The following is a 21,701-nucleotide window of genomic DNA, read 5'->3' on the forward strand; positions in this document are numbered from 1 at the left end:
AAAACTAGAGGTGTTTAGGCTGAGAGGGAAAAGGTTTAAAAGGGACCAAACGGGGTAACTATTTCACGCAGAGCGTGACATGCGCTTGGAAAGAGCTGCCAGATGCAGTGGTCGAGGCTGGTAGAATTACAACATTTAAAAGGCATCTGGATGGAGGTATGAATACGAAGGGCTGAGAGAGATATGGGCCAAATGCTGGCAAATGGATCACGAGGTTAATTTAGGAAATGTTGTCGGCGTGGACCGAAAAGTTTGTTTCTGTTCTCTGCAACTCTATGACTGTATTTCTACATATTCTGAACCAATTTCACAAGACTAGGAATAGGCCAGTCCAAGTTTACCGGCTGTCCTCAATTGTGGCCTAACTGCGAAGATTTCAATGCAAGTTTCAGAAAGATGTCTGCAGTTTTTTTAAAACATTTGAATGTACTTTCAGACATTACTGATGTTTCTGAATACATCATTTTAGCTATTCTCAATGTTAAAGGTCAGCCATTTCTCACCCTTCCCTTCCCCACCCTCACCCCAGGTCGCCATCACCATCCATTCTCTCTCTATCATTAGAAGGGTTTGATACAGCGATCAAAGAGGGCTCGAGGCATGAGAAAGGACGGGGGAGGGTACTCAGAGTGAGATTTGACCGGGGGCGCAGAGACTGGGGGAAGAGAAAGAGAGAAAATGGGTAGGAGAGCAGAGCATCAGGGGTAGAGAATGCATGGGGGGACACAGCGTGGGAGCAGAGAGAGAGAATGTGGTGAAGAGGATTGGGGAGGAGAGAGAGAATGCGGAGTTGCAAAGTGTGAAGCGAAAGAAATTGGTTGCAGAGTGTGGGGAGAGAGAATGGACGGGGCAGTGATGGGGAGAGAATGGACGGGGGCCTGTGTTGGGGAGAGAATGGACGGGGGCAATGGGTGGGGAGAGAATTCATGGGGTAGTGGATGGGGAGAGATTGGACAGGGAGCAGTGGATCAGGACAGAATGGAGATGGGGCAGGGGGTGGAGAGAGAATGGACAGGGGTCAATGGGTGGGGAGTTAATGGACGGGGATAGTGGGTTGGGAGAGAATGGATGGGGGAATTGGGTAGGGAGAGAATGGACTGGGCAGTGGGTGGGGAGAGAATGGACGGGGAAGTGGGTAGGGAGAGAATGGACGGGGCGGTGTGTGGGGAGGGAATGGACGGGGCAGTAGGTGGGGAGAGAATGGATGGGGTCAATGGGTGGGGAGAGATTGGACGGGGAGCAGTGGGTGGGGAGAGAATGGACGGGCGGCAGTGGGTGGGGACAGAATGGACGGGGCAAAGGTTGGGGTGAGAATGGACGGGGTAGAGGGTGGAGAAAGAGAGCAACAATGAATGGCAGGAGAAGGTGGGGGAGAGAAGGAATGGATGGGGACAGCGTGTGGGAGGTGAGAGAAAATGAGTGTAAGGGAAGGGACTGGATTGGGGAAGGCAGAGGGTGGAGCGATAAAGGGAATGGATGGGGACAGAGGGTGGATGAGGGACTGAACAAAGGGCAGAGAGTGCAGAGATAGAATGGACGGGGTGGGGAGAGTGGCATGTGTAGGAGAGAGAGAGAAGGGACTGGTAGTTGAGGGTAGAGAGAGAGAATGGACAGGGGATGCTATGGGTGGCGGTGAGGGAATGGACATGGGACGCTATGGGGATGATTGGATGGGGAGGTGAAAATGCATCCCACCCACTCCCAGCATCCCCTTCTCTGCACATGTGCAGTGCAGACTTTTCTGAATGACACGAGAGACGATTCTGGAACACTGTGTGAGTGCAGTCACCCTCACATCCTGGCATCAGCAAACCACTGCCTTTCTGTTTTAAAAACTAAATAAAAATGTGGGCGATATACTAAGGATGGCGAGATGTGGCTGAGAAACTGAACAGAGGGTCAGCGCTTTCAGGAGAGGGGAGCTGGGCAAAGGCAGGAGGATGGAAGGATGAATTTGGGTTGGAATACATTGAAAGGCAAAGGAATTGAGAGACAGAGATTTCGGGTAGAAGAAAGAGAAGGCTGTTCTGTGCAAACCAAACTTCTCTCATCCTATTTTCTGCCCTGCACTGACAGCAGTGATCTGTTTTCTCAAGTTATTAGCAGAGGAGGATTTGTTGTTCAGGCATGGACAAGAAATTTAGTCAGGGCCTGAATATCAGCAGTGTTTGAGTCCAGGAGGGGAAATGTTTGTCTACAGGAAATGATTTCAAATATCAACATGCATTGAGAATCCCCGTGAATACACGCAGCCTGCGTGGGAGTATTTAAGGGTTTTAATTGCGGAGAGAACTTCAATTTTTCAGCGAAATGTGGACCAGTGTTCTCGCTACAGACGAGCCCTTCATTGGATCGTTAAATCTGCCGAGTTACAACGACCCCTGCCCCGTGGAAACTCTGTGGAAGCAAATTGAATTCCTCAAACTGATTGGAGTGTCACCAGGATTGGGGAGAAGCCAATCGATTGCCGAGAGCTGGAGAGGGGATTCCTCGCAGCGCCAGGGACCTGGGTTCAATCCCACCCTCACAGAGACTGTGTGGATTTTGCACTTTCCTACCCCTCCCCCACCCCCTGTCCGCGTCGGTTTCCTCTGGGCGCTCGGGTTTTCTCCCATGTTCCAAAGATGTGCAGGCTCGAGTGGATTGGGCGTTCTAAATTCAGGGATTAGCTGTGGGGTTATCAGGTGGGTTGGGGGGTGGGGGTATGTTCTTCGGAGGGCAGTGTGGACTCGGTGGGCCAAACGGCCTGTTTCCACAGTGAATCCCCCAACGTGTCTGCAGACTGGTTTCCAGCTCCATCTCTCTGTGCCGAAGGTCCTTCAGTATGTGTATTCCTTCGTTTCCAGCACCCAGAACGTCCAACCTTCTGCAAATCGAAAGACAAGTCCCACCCTGCCCTCTGCAATGTGTGCTGTGTAACTGCTAAATCATTTCTAGTGGCCCAGCAGAGGCTGATAGCCAAGTTCGGAAACCAGGAGGATGGCCTCAATCGCGACCTTGGGTTCATGTCACATGACAGGTAACTCCACTTCACTGTTACGCTCTCTGTCTCTCTCTCACTCACACACACTCTTACATACTCACTCGCTCGTGCAGAGCCTTTCCGATAGACATGCTCTCTCTCAGACACACACTAATACGCCCCCCACTCACACCCACGCATACATCTTCGCACATGATGACACTCCATCACACACACACTTTACCCAGCATGCACACGCACATACACACTCTCTCTCTCATGCATGCACTCACACATTTGGGGTGAATTTGCATTTGCAGGATTATATATTTGGAAATAGAACCAGTCTGACTCAAGATTGGGATACAGACAGACTCTCACCTCACAGCTTTCATGCGTTGTTTGATGTGAGGTGTTACCTCCTTTTATAAAACATCAAGTTTCCTGGAGAACGTGACTTAAAAGAAGTTCTGGAATGTACATATTAATGAATGAAATCTGCAGCCCATTTTAAAAGATGAAAGATTTAACAACAATCTAGGTTTCTTCAATAAGTCACTGATGTTGAATGACAGTCTAATGTTTTTGCGATATATTCTGTGTCTTGTGATTCTACACCACAGCTACCTGAAGAAGGAGCAGCACTTCGAAACCTAGTGCTTCCAAGTAAGCCTGTTAGAATATACCCTGGTGTTTGTGAGATTTTAAAACTTTGTTTCCAGTGAATACAACCCACACCTCCCACTGTTGCCAGTAAACTTTGCAATTCCAATGAAACAATGAACCAGAAGTCCTGAAAAAGTATACAATTTGTCACAATATTAGCTACTCATTCACTGGTCCTTCTGAGACATGACATTAGTGCTGGAGGCTGAAAGAAATGAGCAGCTTTAAAACAAAAACCTGTTGGATCTCACAGAGTCTAAGCCGGGCGGTAAGTTCAGGTAACCTTTACTACGACCCTATTTTGTTACAGCTTCATATTTCCCCAGGAAAAAGGCATACAAAAAGTAGTTTTTAAAGAAAACACTTCCAGGTCAAAGTGCACCCAGTCCCCCCACCCCACTTACTTTGTTGGTCAGCTGAGTTGTCCTTTGTAACTGGATCCCTGGTACAGCCCGGTAAAACATGCAGCTGGGATGACTGAGTGAACCCTTTCCCGCAACGGCAGTTTCCTTCACTAAAAAGGACATGAGCGAATCAGATGGTGTTTTTCCTCCTAAAAGTGGTTTCATCCTTAGATTATGAAGTCCAGATTACTGACCGAACTCCAATTCTGCAATCTACCGCAGAGGGATTCGAAACTGGGACACCCCATTGCTGGGTTGATCAGAGCACTTGGCCATCGCTCCTTCAAACCCCTTGAGCTGTCACGTGAACTCGATGGTGCCTCCTCAGGTGGGAGGAGCAGGTGAAGCCCTTTTGGAAATTACAGCAGGTGAATGGCCTCTCTCTCGTGTGGACCCACTGGTGGGTCAGCAGTGCAGCTGACTGAGTGAACTCTGCCCTGCACATGGGGCACGTGAATGGCTTCTCTCTGTCTGAACCCCTTCCTGCACACTGAGCAGGAGAACGGCCTCACCCCGTTGTGAATGCGTCTGTGGGTTTCCAGCACGGATGGGGAAGGGAATCCTTTCCCACAGTCCCCACATTTCCACGGTCTCCCCATTGGGTGGAGCTTTCCTTGTGTTGCTCTGGGTTTGAAATTACAAACAGAGCGGGGACGTTGTCTTTCCCACCGCGAGGGGTGTGATTTTAATTCCCCAATCTGAGAAAATGGTTTGAAGCACTTTTCACAGTCAGCGCACTGAATCTCCCTCACTCGGTATCTCAGTATTCTCCCTGCCACACCAGTGTCCAAAGTCTCTCAAGCAGACAAAAGCAAACATTTCTTCAGGACCATGGGGGCAATGGATGACGTATCTGACTCCACCTACTTGTTTCACCTGCAGCTCACAGCTTCTTCACACATCCCAATTAATCTTTCTCATTGTCATGAAACCGGCGTATGGGTGCAATTCCTAATCTGCAGGAATGAGAATCTTTTCACTGTCTCGCGTCGGTAAATGTCCCTGAGAACATCAGAGTCAAGTCACAGCGCTGTCAGAGGAGGGGAAAGAGACTCACACGCTGCTCATGTGATTTGATACAATTCCCTATTCCCGACTTTACCAGCGTGTTGCTGAGAATGGAGGGTTTGAATTAAGAAGAAGCTGGGACATTTTTCCACTGGAGCCGAGGAAGTTGACAGAAAACTTTAGAGATTTTTAAAATCAGGAGTGGTATAGATAAGGTGTCATTTCCAGGAGGCGCAGAATATTTTATTGCTCCAGAAGGTGTAAAAGGGCGTCAAAGCTTCAGCAGAAATCGAGCAGAGCTGAGAACAGACAACATTTAATTCTGTGGGAAGACGGAGATCAGAGGACAGGGAAATCAGGACCTGAAATCCGAGCTGACACCAGACTACCATGCTATCAGTGCTTTGAATAGCAGTTCCCCCCCCTCTACCGTTACTGAGCTCCTCACTCGACTTGAATGCCACATATCCCTTCGATATTCCGGGTCCAATCCTTGTCGTTCTGAATCCACATGTCTGTAAGGAGTCTCAGATCATAATTATTCCCTTCAATGTGTGCAGTCAATTAATTCGCTTTTGTTACAATGCAGCACAGATTCACAAACTGAGCTTTTAGTTTTATTTTTTGTGATGGTTAGAATCCAGTTTTGATTGCTCGTACATTTATTCTCCTTGTCCCTTTCTATCAGTCTCTGGTATTTGGTTTCCAAATCACTACATTGCTCTCTGGCCTTGATTTGGATTGGCTGTGCTAAATTGCCCAGTGTCCAGGGATGTGCAGGTTAGGTGGGTTAGCCATGGGAAACGCAGGGTTATAGTTTCAAAGTAATAGAGGGAGTAGGCCATTTGGACCATCGACCCTGTTCCGCCATTCATTAAAATCATGGCGGATCGATCAATCGTCTCAGCTCCTCCTAATTGCATTATCCCAACTTCCCTTAATTCCCTTACCACGCAGAAAACCCATCCAACAGTGTCTTAATGAAGCTGCCTCTACTGCTTCCTTGAGCACAGAATTCCACTAATTGACCATTAACCACATAGGTCCTGCCCTGAGTTGCCTCATCAAAATACAACAGCTCATTTTGTCTAAATTAAACTCCATCCACTACTCCTTGGCCCATCGGCTCATCTGATCAATTATAATTTATATTAAACTTTCTTTCCTACCTTATTCCCTAAAAGCTGAAAATCTCCATTCCACACTCTCACTCTCCATTCTCACTTTGTTGAATCTAATCACGGATGTCCTCATCCTGAAGGGTTTGGTTCATGCTGATTAACAGGCCCACATTCAAGGGAGATCTAACTGAAACGTACAGAACATTGAACGGCCTGGACAGAGTGGATATTGGGAAGATGTCTTCATTGGGAGAAGAGACTAATACCCATGGGCATAGCCTCAGCATAAAGGGAGAATGGAGATTAGGAGAAATCTCTTTAGCCAGAGAGTGGTGAATCTATGGAATTCATTGTCACAGAAAACTGTGGAGGCCAGGTCACTGAGTATGTTGAACATTGAGATAGAGATGTACAGCACAGAAACAGACTGTTTGGTCCAACTTGTCCATGCCGACCAACTATCCCAACCCAATCTTGTCCCACCTCACAGCACACGGCCCCATATCCCTCCAAACCCTTCCTATTCATATACCTACCCAAATGCATTTTAAATGTTGCAATCGTACTAGCCTTCAACACTTCCTCTGGCAGTTCATTCAGCGAAACCCATGCCCTCTCGTTCTGGACTCACCCACCCCAGGGAAAAGACTTTGTCTATTTATCCTATCCATGCCCCTCATGATTTTATACACGTACAGTTATGACGTTTAAAAGACATTTGGATAAGTACATGAATACGAAAGGTTGGAAGGTTTATGGGCCAAACACTGTTAGGTGCGACGAGTTTAGTTTGAGAACATACTCAGCATGTACTAGTTGGATGAAGGGCCTGTTGAGTGCTGTCTGACTCTGTGACTGACCTGTACTGGTCTTAAAACCATTTTCTTCCCTCCCCCCATAACCATCCACTACTTTGTTGTTCAAAACTCAGATGAACTTAGCCTTGAATATGTTCAATGACCCCACTTCTGAACTCAATTCCTCTTCATAATATATCACTTGCCTTGCTCATTGCCTGCTGCATCTGCCCGACAACTGGCATTGACTGGTGTGGACGGACTCTGAGACCCCTGAGGACATCCATACATCATTCCTGATGAAGTGCTTGTGCTGAAACGTTCACTGTCCTGCTCCTCAGATGCTGCCTGACCTGTTGTGCTTTTCCAGTGCAGCATTTTTCGACTTTCACCTCTAGTCCTCACTTTCTCCACATTCCAATATATCACCATTTAAATAATGCACTGCTTTTTTTTTAAACAACAAAGGCTATAATTTCACATTGCGGCACTGCACTTGCCACGTGTTTGTCAATTGAGACACAGACCTGGACCAACTTCGGGAAGAGGCAAAAGACTGAGTTCTGAACAAAAACCGTAGCACCACTCAAAACGTCGGCTCTGTTTACCTTTCCACAGATGCTGCCCGACCTGTTGGCTTTCTGCAGTATTCACTGTGTTCGACACAAATGCTGCTTTCCATTAAAGAACTTCAATCCCTGTCCTCTGGTAACTGATCCTAGTCAGTGGCAATAGGGTCTCCTGATCATTAACCTGCCCATTCACACCACGTCTTCTCCCATCATTGCCAACAGCCCCTGGAAATCTCCAGTTAACCTTCTTTGCTCCAAAGAGAACTTTCCCAAACTTGGGAATGTCTCCACAAAATGGAAATTGCTCATCCCTGGACATGATGCAAATGTTACAATGGGGAAGAGGTTTTGGCAAAATATTGTCAGTCAGCAGGTGGAAAAATGTTCCGGAAGTAAAACACAAATCCCAGTCTCCAGCTTTGTGAATCTTTAGAAACTCTTTGGGAAGTAGAATTAGAGGAGAATGAAGGCTGATCTGACGGACTGAGCAGAGACAGTCCACACACCGTCCCCTTGTTTCAGAGGCTGATTGACTCTGATATTCTCGGGACATGAACTGACCCGAGACATTGAAAGAATTCTCTGCACATCAGGAATTCAAGCCCATTCTCGGCTCGGGGCCAATGAGAAAATTCGGGAAGAGGCAAAACACTGAAAGGCTCGGAGGGCGATGGCCCCAATGTTGGAGAACTCGTTCCTCGTGACATGGATGTTCCTGCAGATGGTGGGATCAGGCTGTCCCCATGTCTCCATAATTAATGTCCAAGCCTTTATTATGAAAAAGTAAAACTGATAGAAGACAATGGTATTTTTGGGCGGGGCGGGTTGAATTATGAATTGAATAGTAGGTTCCTCAAAGACACTGTGCAAGTGCTATTGGGACTTGTCTCTGTGGCGCAATTGGTCAGCGCGTTCGGCTGTTAACCGAAAGGTTGGTGGTTTGAGACCACCCAGGGACAGAGTGCTTCTTGTTCTCGCTCCTAACGCTTTCTTGGCTGCGAAAGTGCACGTTTTTAATGGTTTCAGGAAAATGTTTCCCAAACGGGAATCTTTTCCACTGAGGCAGTACAAAGGGGTTTCTGAATTGATTGAATTTCTATCGTAATGGACTGCGGATGCTGAGAATCCGAGACAGAAAGCGAAACTGCTGGAAAAACCCAGCAGGTTTGGCTGTACCTGGATGAGGAAAAAAACGAGTTCTGAATTGTTGTCTCTGATTCTCCTTCCACAGATGCTGCCTGACCTGCTGAGTTGCTCCTGCAATTTCTGTTTTATGTTTTTAACTGAACGTCCATTTCATCTTTCGGGATGAAACACCCAGACTCGCTATTTGCAGATATTTAACCCTTTCGAAACATGTGAAGTGATTGGATTCAAACAAACTCAGCAATGATTTACTCTTTCGCAGCTCCACAGGCAGAGAGACCTGGGAAATGAAGCTGTCAGTGTGGTTCTGTATTGGTGGGCCGAGTGGTGAATGCGATGGACATGAAATCCATTGCGGTTTCCCCACGCAGGTGTGAACCCTGCCGACTACAGTTGAGAAACGACGTCAAAAGAAAAGGGAGATTGTTCCAAGGTTTTTTTTAAAGATGCAAATCAGTGGAGGGGTTGAAGTATTTCAATCACATTGGCACTGGTCGGGAATCTGTAGCCCACTGCCTGTCAGGGTGGAACAAGCAGATACCCACAGAGCTGCTATTGAGGCGATGAGCCAAGAGTTTGGAAATGAGACGAGAACAGTGAGGGGCGTGAAGTCGTGATCGAAGTTATGCAGGCACCTGAGGACAAAGGTGTTTTATTTGCCAGTGAAAGATACTGCTTCACAAAGTTGGGACGATGGAAGGGAAGCAGTGACGGTGATTATCTTTGGCTGTTCCTCTTGTGAATGTTCCCATTGCTGCGCATGTCCGTGTTAACGTCAGAACTCTGCAGCATGGCGATGTCAGGTCCGCACAGTGCCAGGTGCGCAATGGTTGACGCATCTGACTCCACCTACCTGTTTGAAATGCAGCTCACAGCTTCTTCACACACCCCAATTAATCTTTCACATTGTCCTGAAGCCGGCATACGGTTTGAATTCCCGATCTGCGGGAATGAGAATCCTTTCACTGTCTCGCGTCAGTAACTGTCCCTGAGAACATCAGAGTCAAGTCACAGCGCTGTCAGAGGAGGGGAAGCTGAAATAGCCCCACACGCTGCTCAGGGGCACATTTCACTTTCCCCAACTCACCGCCCCAACCACTGCGGCTCTTGGGAGTGGAAAGGGAACAAACACCTAAACCAAGTCTCAGCTTTGTAAGTCTTCAGGAAATAAGAAAACTGTACATCCCTTCGGGTCATCCATCCTGGGCAGACAGCGTTGATTTTAAATGGCTGTCCAGTCAGTGCCGATTCGTTTTGGCTGAAAAAATCTTCCTTATCTAATCCCAGCATTTCTTGCCACAGAGACCTGTGTGGCAGAGTTCATGTATCGGGAGCAATTGATATAAGAAATGATGGATGCACAGGTGAAAGCCTTCGAACAACCGTGGCCCGGATTCGATTTCGGGGCAGGAAAGAAATTTTAAGTCGAGCTGTCAGCGTCTATGCGCCTCTCCCTGGTGGTCTAGTGGTAAGGATTCGGCGCTCTCATCGCCGCGGCCCGGGTTCGATTCCCGGTCAGGGAAGCTCTTTTCAGGGCGTTGGAAAGTTGTCCGTTCTTCTCAAATGAGCTGCCCAGTGATTTATTGATCTTCGTAATTCCTGGGTGCTGCAGTGTGTCGTGGCTCGTTGAAATATTGACCTGATTCAGTTTTGTTTTTATGTGTAGGGATGATTACTTCTGTAGTTAAGTTCTTGGTTCGCGTGCGTTGTTTTCCTGTAAACGCTGTTTTGAATTTACCATTGACTGTTCGCTCTACTGTGACATCTAGAAATGGCACTTTGTTGTTGTTCTCCTCTTTTGTGAATTTTATTCCAGGAAGGAGATTGTGGATGGTGTTGTAGGTTTCCTCTAATTTGTTTCATTTTTTGATGACATAAGTGTTTCATGGGTCTTTCGTTGATTTGTTTGTCGGGCTTGTGATTGAATATAAAGTGGGTGGTAAGGCGCAGTTCCACGAGGTTGACAGTGCTATCTTTGCTGATGAAGTTGGTGCTGTGCTTTTGTCTTTAGTTCTTCCAGGAGTATCTTCAGTTTTCTTTGGTCACGTTGATGTTAGTGGATGTGAACAGGGCTGTTATGTCAAAGGACAACATTATTCCATCCTCTTCTATCTTCGTGTCTTTGGTGTTCAGGAATTCTTGGATGGAGTAAATGGAGTGGCATGAATCTTCGACTTGGTGTTTTAGTCCTCAGTGGAGGCCTTTGACTAGTCTGTATATTGGTGTTCCAAGTAGTGAGACTATGGCCTGAGTGGGGCTCCGAGTTTAAAAAACAGGAGAACAACACTAAACTGCCAATCTTAGATGTCACAGTAGAGCGAACAGTCATTGGTTAACTTCAAACTAGCATCTACAGAAAAACAACACACACAAACCAAATACTTAACCACAGAAGCAATCATCCCAACACCCACAAACGAAGCTGCATCAGGACATTATTTCAACGAGCCACTACACACTGCAGCACAGAGAACTACGAAGAGCACAAGAGAAATACGTATATAGTGTATTTAAGGAGAACGCGTCCCCAATAAACCCATTCCGCCGATTTCTCAGTGATGCTTCCAAGCTCACTCTCAAAGATTCGGTTTTTCCTCCATACTTTCCTGTTTGTTTTTTGTGGGTTTTGAAAGCTTTCCCAATCCTCTGACTGAGTATTGGAGTTGGGAAGTTATGTTGTGGCTGTACAGGACATTGGTGAGACCACTTTTAGAATATTGTGTGCAATTCTGGTCTCCCTCCTATCAGAAGGATATTGTGAAATTTGAAAGGGTTCTGAAGCACCAATGGGCCCACAGAGGGGAAGAGGCCATTCTGCTGCCCTGAGTGTGGGAAGGCCTTCAGTGATTCCTCTGCCCTGCTGACGCACCAGTTGGTCCACACAGGGGAAGGCTGTTCTCCGGCCCCAAGTGTGAGATGGCCTTCAGCAGGTGTTCCCACCTGCTGAGTCGCCAGTGGGTCTACACTGAGAGGCCGTTCTTGTGCCCCGAGTGCAGGAGGGGAATTGCTCTTTCCTCCGACCTACTGGCCCATTGGTGTGTCCAAATGGTGGAGAGGTCGTTCAGTTGCCCTATGTTCAGGAAGGCCTTTAGCAATTCCTCTGCCCTGCTGAGGCACCAGTCTATCCACACCGGGGAGAAGCCGTTCTCCTGCCCCGAATGTGGGAAGGTCATTACCTGCTCCTCCACAGTGCTGAATCACCAGCTGGACCACACGGGGGTGTTGGGGGTGGGGGGGGGAGACAGTGGCGGAGGTGGGGGGGGAGGCAATTCTGCTGCCCTAATTGCGGGATGGCCTTCAGCAATTCCTCCGCCCTACTGAAGATCCAATGTGTCCACAACAGCTGGACCGAGTGTGGGAAGAGGTTCATGTTTTCCTACAACTTGCAGAAGCACCAGCGGAGGCACCAGCGCTCCCAGCAATCACATCCTACCATTGATGCTGCCTTCGGTCACCTCCCAGGACTGAACCTCCTGCCATTTCTGATAGTGGATGCAGTGGGAGAGTAGGTGGGCTGTTTTAGTCTTCTGCTGGACTACAATTGCCTTCCCGACACCCCACAATCACAACTCCATGGGGGCTCAGGGTTACCACTGCTGCCTCATGGCGCCAGGAACCCAGGAATAATTCCACCCTTGGGAGTCTGTGTGCAAGTTATGGAGGGTAGGAAAATGGATCTGAGTGGTTAGTCTTCGGAAGATCAGTGCAGATGTGTTCGGCTGAAGGACTTGTTTCCACATTGTGGGAGTTCTACAATCCTATGAGCTTTGCCTTCAGTGGACACTGTTGCTCATTGAGCCCGGGACTGCACATTGCCAATGAAATGATCCAGAGAAACCTAAGACCGCAGGACCATCGGAGAAGAAGTTCGGCCTACTCTGCCATTCGTTAGTAACAAAAGTATTGGATGAGATTAGCTACACTGCGGAAACAGGCCATTCGTCTGAACAAGTCCACACCGACCCTCCGAAGTGTAATCCATCCAGACCCATTTCCCTCTGACTAATGTGCCTACCTCTAAGGGGAAATAAACATGGCCCATCCACATGACCAGCACATCTTTGGTTTATGGAAGAAAACAGGACCACCCAGAGAAAACTCACTCAGACATTGGGGGAAAGTGCAAATTCCTCACAGACAGCCACCCAAGGCTGCAATCAAATCTGGGTCCCCGGCACTGTGAGGCTGCAGTGGTAATCACGGAGCCACTACATATTGCAACCCGAAGTTGGCAAGCAGGAGGTTGGGAGAATGCAGCAAGCCAGGCAGCACCAGGATGTGGAGTAGTCAGCGTTTTGGGTATTAACCCTTCTTCAGGACTGAAACGTTGACTTCTCTGTGAGAAACGATTTACAGGAATGTTGCTGGGGGTTGGAGGGTTTGAGCTACAGGGAGAGGCTGAATAGGCAGGGACTGTTTTCACTGAAGCATCGGAGGCAGAGAAGTGACCGAATAGCGGTTATACAACCATGAGGGGCATGGACAGGGTACTAGACAATGTCTTTTCCTTGGGGTGGAGGAGTCCAGAACTAGATAGCATTAGTTTAGGGTAAGAGGCGAAACAAATTAAAGGGACAACTTCTTCATGCAGAGGGTGGTATATTTCTGAAATGAGCTGCCAGAGTATATGGGTCAGGTGCTTTCAAATGGGAATAGATTAATTTAGGATATCAGGTCAGCATGGACAAGTTGGACCGAAGGGTCTGTTTCCATGCTGTAAGTGTCTCTGACTACTGGTCCTGATGTAAGTTTAAAATAGAGTCCAAGTAACTTTGAATAGTTCAATTTTGTTGAGCTCACCTCCTGAAAAGTTTCAAATGAATCCCTCTGAGAGATACTGTTTAAACATGCTGAGTTAGACAAAGTATCCCATCAAGTTCAACATAAACCCAGAGTTGAAGAAGTCAGAAGTCAGAACACCAAGGGGACCAAAACTGATCACAATATTCCAGGTGCGGCCTCATCAACGTCCTGTATTACTACAACATCTATACTCAGTTCCCTAACTGATGAAGGCCAGTGTGCTGAAACCTTTCTTCACTGCCTTATGTACCGATGTAATCAGAAATATAGGACCGACTTTAAACTGATCCACGATCCAGCTGCTGGGAGCACAGAAGTCGAGAATTGCTGCGTGAGTGTGCTGGGTAGATAACCCAGAGGTCGATGGGTAAAAACCATGTGATTCTATTGCTCAATGTCTCTGTAAGCTGCTTTCATATACAAAGGTTCTCTGTTCTGTATCTTGCCTTTGCATATGCTTCCCAAAGCTTCTTCAGTGGAGGCGTGGCCGCTGGAGCCCAGGAGTTCACCAACCCCCCGGCGCTGGAGGAAGGTCCAAGCTTCAAGAAGCGAGGGGGCGGGGTGGGGGGGGGTGGTAAGGCTGGAAGCTGGATTTAGTCAACGCTTGTATTTTAACTCATTTAAATGGTACCTACTGTATGGGGCTATGGTTTACATTAAAACCGAAGGATCATATCAGAGTGCTTATATTTAGCAGTGGTAGTTGGTAAAATGCACTTTCTGGGGGAACACTTTCTATGATGCTGCATTTCTTGCCTTCTGCCCTTCCCCCATTTCTTACCTCCCATCTTGATGTTTTCTTTGGTCAAATTTAATTTCAGATTAATCAGACTTGCGATTCACTGTGTGCTATTAATTTGTTTGTTCGAATATTTCAAGTCAAAATGAATGCTGTAATTTAATTTCTGATGTCAGAGTTTGACATTGAATGTGCAGGTGTGAATACCAGTAAGTTGTGAAAATAAATCAAGAACTTGTGGTTTTTAACAAAAAGAGCAGTTCACTGATATTCATGGCATCGTCTCATTTGGGTGTGATGATTCAAATCTGACCAACAAACCGTTTCATGCAGTCATCCAACTGAATAAAAAAATTCTTTAATTTAATTTAAGAAAAAAACTCTGGCAGGCTAAGATTTATGCAATCTATTTGTACGATTATGTCCATTGCTCGCAATATGGTCTCATCCACATTGGGGAAACTGGACTCCAATGAGCGGAACATTTCAGGGAAGAATTCTGGGACTCTAAATCTAAATGACACACCGCCCTGTGGTGGAACACTTTAACTCCCCCTTCCATTCCACCAAGGACATGCAAGTCCTGGGCCTCCTCCACTGCCAAATTCTTGCTACCCGACACTTGTAGGAAAACACCTCAGCTTCTGCTTTAGGACCCTCCAACCACATGGTATCAATGCAGATTTCATCAGTTTCCTTATTTCCTCTCCCCCACCTTGTCCCAGATCCAACCTTCCAATTCGACACCAACCTCTTGACCTGTCATACCTGTCCACCTTGCTTCTCACCGATTTGCTCCACCCTCATCTCTGACCTATCACCATCAATCCCTACCTCCATCTACCTATTGCACTCCCAGCTGCCTTCCCTCCAGCCCCACTTCCTTCCCATTTATCTCTCAGCCCCCTTGGGCCACCCTTTATTCCTGATGAAGAGCTTATGCTCTAAACCAAGACTGTGATGAAGCAACATCCTCAACAAATAGGAAATAGCTCCCAAGTCAAATTTCATTCCCTCTTCTGTTTCCCAGTTCTTTCAGAAATAAGGAATGTCTTTTTCTTCCACTAGAAAGTGGTCTTCCACTTTGCGCTGTCTGAAGTGTTATGCCACACCACTACTTGAGCCACCTTTTAAGAATCCTTTCAACCTGTTTTTCTAGCAATTCTGGAGGTGACCAAAAGCAAACATTTCACTCCTCCTCAATGCCCCATTTCTCCTCCTAAGGGCCATTTTGTCATGTTGTCTATGTTACAAGCAGCCGAGTGCACTTGGTTTCTGAATTAAAATTTGGCCATTGAAGTGAACAGGATTAATATTTATCGATGGCTAGCTGTGTTTGCACTAACTGTAATTATCCACCAATACGATGACTTTTGTTCCACCAAAACTGGAAACAATGATCTGTGTTTATATTGCAGTCGGATGCAGAAAATCGTCCCAGCGATCTTCACGTTATTATAGTTTACTGAGGCCATAACAGCATTGCGAGGCAGTTTGATGTGACTAAAACCTGGATGGCAATCTCTAGATTATGATGTAAAAATATCCGTACCATGTTTTTCACACTCCGCGGTCACCTACTGAACCAACCGGCTGTGTTAAAACCCCGTGATGAACAGTCTGTGTTTAACTTCTCACATTTCGGGGAGCTGAGCATTTATCCAAACAATGGGCACACCACCTCCCTGACACAGTGTTCACAAATCAAACTGACAGCAAAGATTCACGTGTGATCGAAAGTTTCCGCAAAGAAGGTTTGACATGACTGAGAAACGGAAAGAACGTACTCCTTTGAAATGTAAGAAGTTGATTATAGTGAGCCGGACGTGATTTGAACACGCAACCTCCTGATTTCGAGTCAGACGCGCTACCGTTGCGCCACAAGCTCACACATGGCTGATAACTGCTATTGATGCTTAAGGGAAGTGATCGCACTACAATGATTTTATGTTCAAATCTGTTCTATTTCTCCCCTTCTCTTCCAAGGGTTGGGCTTGTCTTTCGATTTGCAGAAGTTGAGATGCTCTGGATGCTGTGATCCAGGGCAAACACAGGCTGGAGGACCTTCGGCTCAGAAAGATGCAGCTGGAAGCCGGGCTGCAGACACGATGAGGGAAAAGGGGAAAGTTAACTGGACACTCTATTCTGGGAGATGGTCATTTCTCTACAGACAAAGCCTTCTGACTGGGTCAGTGGACAGGGTCAGGACGGCGTCAGCACAGGTCAGACAGATAAAGGGGATCTGAGAGAGGTCTGCACGAGCGAGGAGCTAAGTGGCTACGTGGTGGGAGTAAGAACAATGTTGGGGAGGGGGCAGTGGTGGTCAGGGAGAGAATAGTGGCAGGGATTGTCACCATTCTCTGCAGTTGGTAGCAGAAGACCAGATTGCATCAGTGTCTGCCTGGCGCCAGGATTTGGGAACCGGTGTGCTCAGGGCTGGAGAAATAGAAAAGGGAAGTTGCAGCAGGCGTGGTCTAACAATGTCAGGAGGAGAGAACCTCTGCTGAAGGCTCATGACAAATCAGAGCTTCAAATGTCTGGGTGGTATGGTGGCTCTGTGGTTAGCACCACTGCCTCACAGTACCACGGACTTGGGTTCAATTTCACTCTTATGAGGCTCTCTGTGTGGACTTTGGCATGTTCTCACCTTTGTGTCTGCGTGGGTGAACTCTGGGTGCTCCAGTTTCCTCCGAGAGTCTAACCATCTGAAGTTAAGGGTGGATTGGCCATGCTGAAGGGTCCTGGGATCTGCAACCTAGGGTGGGGAAAGTGGGTGGTTGGTAGGTCAGACTGAATTTTATGGGCCGAATGGCCCGTAGGGATTATATGAATCTACCGTCTTAGCCATGTGTCTATTGAGAAACAATTGCCCCCAAGTTTGCTGTTGATGGAGTGGGTTCCAGTTCATGGAACACTGTCACCATTCCTGGATAAGGTGGGATTTGTGCTGTCACTTTCCCAACCCACTGTCCCCATGCATTCTCTCTCTCCTCACAGTCTGCACTCACCAGATCTCTCTGCCCAGCCATTCTCTCTCTCCCCCTCATTTTCTACCCCCCATTCTCTGTCCCCAAGTGTTTCTCCTCCCCTCCACTCTCTGTCCCCTGTCCATTTTCTCTCTGTCTCTCCCCCTACCCTTTGCTCCCCTAGCCATTCTCTCTGTCTCTCTTCTCCCCCAGCCTCTGCGCCCCTGTCCATTCCACCCCCATCCCCATCCTTTCTCGTATCTCGAGCCCTCTTTGATTGCTGTATCAAGCCCTTCTCGGGAAAGAGAGAGAATGGATGGTGATGAATCAACCTGGAAGACAGGGGTGCACAAGAAATGGCTGATTTTAAAATTGAGAACAGCTGAAGTGATATATTCAGAAACATTGTTAATGTCTAAAAGCATAAAGCTGCAGACATGTTGCTGAAACTTGCATTGAATTAGGCGGGTAAAGTCATACAGCACAGAAACAGACTCTGCAGTCCAGCTCACCCATGCTGACTGGATGTCCTAGATTAATCTCGTGACCCATTTGCCAGTATTTGACCCATATCTCTCTCAACCCTTCCAATACATATACCCAACCAGATGCCTTTTAAATGTTATGATGGTACCAGCTTCCATCACTTCCTCTGGCAGCCCACTCCACACACGCATCACCCTCTGTATGAAAACAATACAAATCTATGCCTTCCTCACTCCCTAGTTTTATTTGTTCTGATAACTTCGGGGATCTATGGGCTTGGACAGCAAGGTTCCTTTGTTCCTCAGCACTCTGTAGGGACCTACGATTTATTGATTACTTTCCTCCATTATTACATTTCCCAGAATGCCTGGAGATTAAATTCCATCTCTCTGCCCCATTTACCAGCTGATTGGTATCAAACTGTGGCCGGAGACCATCCTCCTCACGATCAATACCATCACCTTTTCAGAGTTTACACCTAAACAGAGGGGGGGGGGGGGGGGCAGCACTGTCTCCAGCTAAGCAGAGGGAATTGTGTGTGTGTGTTGTGGGGGCTTGGAAACTTTGCAAGCTCCCTTTCCATCATTTTTTAATCCCACCAAATCCATGTGGTTTGAGTTTTTATAACAGAAAACAGCACAGGGTTTAATTTTAACTTCCCACTGGCTGAAACTTTGTCCTGCCCGCTACCATCGGAGAGTAAAACAATTTACTTCCCCTCCCCTCCCTCCATGTGCAACACAGAGTGTGGGATTGGCACCTGTTGTTATTTTGTGATCTATTCCAAATGAAGTTTTATCTCTGTTCACGTGCGCCTGCGCAGTCTGTTTTTGTGCTTTCTGTGAGATCAGGCTAGCAGCTTTTAAATCCTTATGTTAAGCAGCAGAAGCAAACAGTAGATCAGCAATTATATTTGAGAGTGATAATTCTAGCCCTGGTAATCCCGTTGGGTCAACAGAGAGAGAGAGGGAGAGGATGTCACATCTAAAGTGTCTCCAGAAGAGTTGTTACACTTATTCAGTCAGTTGAGTTGGTTCTTCCCTCAGATGTGACTGGATGTTGCTTTTCATGGATCATAATTAAACTACAACGGAACACAGTAAATTCAAGGAATTCAATTGAAAGGGCAATTGGAGTGAATAAATGGAAAACTGCTTAAAGATTGGCTCCTGGTCTTTTACTTCACCAATTAGAAGTTGTTGGTTTGACAGCTCTCCTAATCATAGAATCCCTACAGTGTGGGAGCAGGCCATTTGGCCCATAGAGTCAACACTGAAACTCCAAACAGCATCCCCTTCCAGACTCACAAAAATGTGCACCGCATGTGTGCAGAGAAGGGGATGCTGGGAGTGAGTGGGATGCTTTCACCACCACCATCTCCTTCCAAGACCCAAACATCCCCACAGCACCACCTGTCCATTCCTCCACCACCACAGTGCCTCTGGCCTTACCCCTGCCAACCACAGTGCCACTGTCCATTCTCCCCACCACCCACAGCGCCCCTGTCCATTCTCCTTGCCACACACAGTGCCCCTGACCATTCTCCCCACCACACACTGCATCCCCTGTTCATTCTCCCCCACCAACCACGGCATGACCTGCCCATTCTCCCCGTAGCACCCACAGCACCTCAATCCATTCTCCCCCGTCATTCATTGCTCCAACCTCTCCATTCCCCCATGCCATCCTTGTCCATTCCCTCGCCACCCCCGGCACACCTTCCATTCTCTCTCTCTTTCTTTCTCTCACCCCCACCCTCTGCCTCCCTGTCCAGTCCCTCTTCCCATCTTCTGACTCCCCATGCATTATCTGTCTCCCCCACATCCTCTGCTCTCCATCCCTCTGTTCCCCCATCTATTCTCTTTCTCAGCCCACGTTGCCGCGTTTCCCAGCCTACCTTGGCAGTGGCCAGGCCGGGCGGCCGTCAGCTCTGGCTATTGCAGCCCCCGACTCCTCGCAGAAGTCCGCTCGCCGACACTCTGTCACGTGCACGCATCAGTGACGCTGCCGAACCGATTGCTAGTCCCGTTTCCGCCTCTGCTTTTCCTAGGGCAAAGCTGCAGCATGCCTCGTGACACTCAGCGGGCGACATGGTGGAGGAGATCCTGCCTCCGTCGCTGCGGTGCGTGCCGACATGCATCGCCTCTTGGGCGCCCTTTTTTTCCCCAATGGACATATGTTCAAAGTTTGGTAGAAGATTTGTAGCTCGGGTGCTCGTTGTTGTGGTTCTGTTCGCCGAGCTGGGAATTTGTCTTTCAAACGTTTCGTCCCCTGTCTCGGTGACATCCTCAGTGCTTGTGAGCGTCCTGTGAAGCGCCTCTGTGCTGTTTTCTCCGGTATGTCTCTGCCGCTTCCGGTTGTCAGTTCGAGCTGTCCACTGCAATGTCCGGTATATTGGGTCCAGGTCGATGTGTTTGGTGATAGAGTCTGTGGATGAGTGCCATGCCTCTAGGAATTCCCTGGCTGTTCTCTGTTTGGTTTGCCCAATAATGGTAGTGTTGTCCCAGTCGAATTCATGTTGCTTGTCGTCTGTGTGTGTGGCTACTAAGGATAGCTGGTGGTGTCGTTTCGTGGCAAGTTGGTGTTCGTGTATACGGATCGTTAACTGTCTTCCTGTTTGTCCTATGTAGTGTTTTCTGCAGTCCTTGCATGGGATTTTGTGCACTACATTAGTTTTGCTCATGTTGGGTATCGGGTCCTTTGTTCTGGTGAGTTGTTGTCTGAGCGTGGCTGTTGGTTTGTGTGCTGTTCTGAGTTCTAGTGGTCGCAGTAGTCTGGCTGTCAGTTCAGAAATGCTCCTGATGTATGGTACCACATGGGGATGTGACTACAGTGTTTTTAAGGTTGTTCGTCTCCGACCGGTGCCTGCGTAGTCACCTTTGTGATTCCTTTGTACGTATTTTGTCGATCACAAAGTAAGGTCGATCCTCCACGTGGTTCCCCCTGGTAACGGCCTGTATGAGGAAGCTCTTGCCGGGAAGGTGATTTTAAATTGTTTTGTGGTTGTTTTAGTCTGGTCTTATCAGTGTTTTTACCATCGATTTTATCTTTGGTCTGAACTTGATTTCACCAGTGCGATACGCCACTGGCTGTTTTTTTTGTTTTCTCCATCGTTTGAGCATTACTCGGACCAGGCCGGCTAATACGACCTCCAGAAGAAATACGAGACGGCTGGTGACCATTCAGTCTGGTTGAAACCAACTTTGGCAGAGGCGATTATGGCTGGTTCCAAAATTTCCAGTTGGGTGGGAGACCGGGAAAATAACCGCCCCGCATGGTTGCTTTTGGTGGCTCCGTGCGCTAAATGTATGAGCCAAAAACGGACTGGGCAATCCGTCTTGACTCAGACTCAGACGGAAGAGACCATAAGAATTATTCCGGCAAGGCTGTCCTCGGGCAGGCACGAGGGAGGTGTTAACATTGTCCCGAATAATCAGGACAGAATTCAAAGGGAAGGGCTTGTAGAGGAGGCCCCTCGACACCCAAGTCCATTTAACAGCCGGATGATTTTAAATTCAAATTTTAAAGGGCCATTTGTTTTTAGTCGATCTGGAGATTTAGAGAGCAATGAGGAGAGGTACAAAGGAAGAATTATTCACCCGGTAATTAAAGAAACAGATAAATTAGAGTTAATAATTAAATACCCTAAAAAACATTTGAAATGTAATTCTTGTAATAATATCTACAATACCACAGGGATGTTTAGGAAACACTTGAAAATATGCAAGGGAATTAAATCAGTGAGGATTAGGTGCAGTAAATGCGATTGGGAAGGGAACTATCAAGCGGTAGCGTGCCAATATCCAAAATGTAAGATGAGTGATAATGTTAGTGGGAGTCGTAATAGTATCAGTAATAGTAATGAAGGAGGTGGATTAGAAAAATCATATCAGTGTGAAGGATGCCCATTCAAATTTAAATCAGCCAGAGGGTTGGGGGAACACGCAAGACATGCTCACCCCATCTTGAGAAATGAGAAAAGGAAAGAAGGGAAGACGGAGAGTAAGGATAAGATAGATAATAGAGAGGGA

General features: G+C 47.4%; 3 non-coding genes across 3 annotated transcripts; 2 read left to right on the forward strand and 1 right to left on the reverse strand.

Annotated features, from left to right (window-relative positions):
* Positions 1-8,415: 8,415 nt before the first annotated feature.
* Positions 8,416-8,489, forward strand: trnan-guu (transfer RNA asparagine (anticodon GUU)). The gene has a single exon. It is a non-coding gene; the product is annotated as a tRNA-Asn (tRNA).
* Positions 8,490-10,127: 1,638 nt separating this feature from the next.
* trnae-cuc (transfer RNA glutamic acid (anticodon CUC)) lies at positions 10,128-10,199 on the forward strand. The gene has a single exon. It is a non-coding gene; the product is annotated as a tRNA-Glu (tRNA).
* A 5,835-nt stretch (positions 10,200-16,034) lies between these two features.
* trnas-cga (transfer RNA serine (anticodon CGA)) lies at positions 16,035-16,106 on the reverse strand. The gene has a single exon. It is a non-coding gene; the product is annotated as a tRNA-Ser (tRNA).
* Positions 16,107-21,701: the final 5,595 nt, after the last annotated feature.

This window comes from Chiloscyllium punctatum, chromosome 36, assembly GCF_047496795.1.
Source record: "Chiloscyllium punctatum isolate Juve2018m chromosome 36, sChiPun1.3, whole genome shotgun sequence".
Taxonomy (NCBI): domain Eukaryota; kingdom Metazoa; phylum Chordata; class Chondrichthyes; order Orectolobiformes; family Hemiscylliidae; genus Chiloscyllium; species Chiloscyllium punctatum.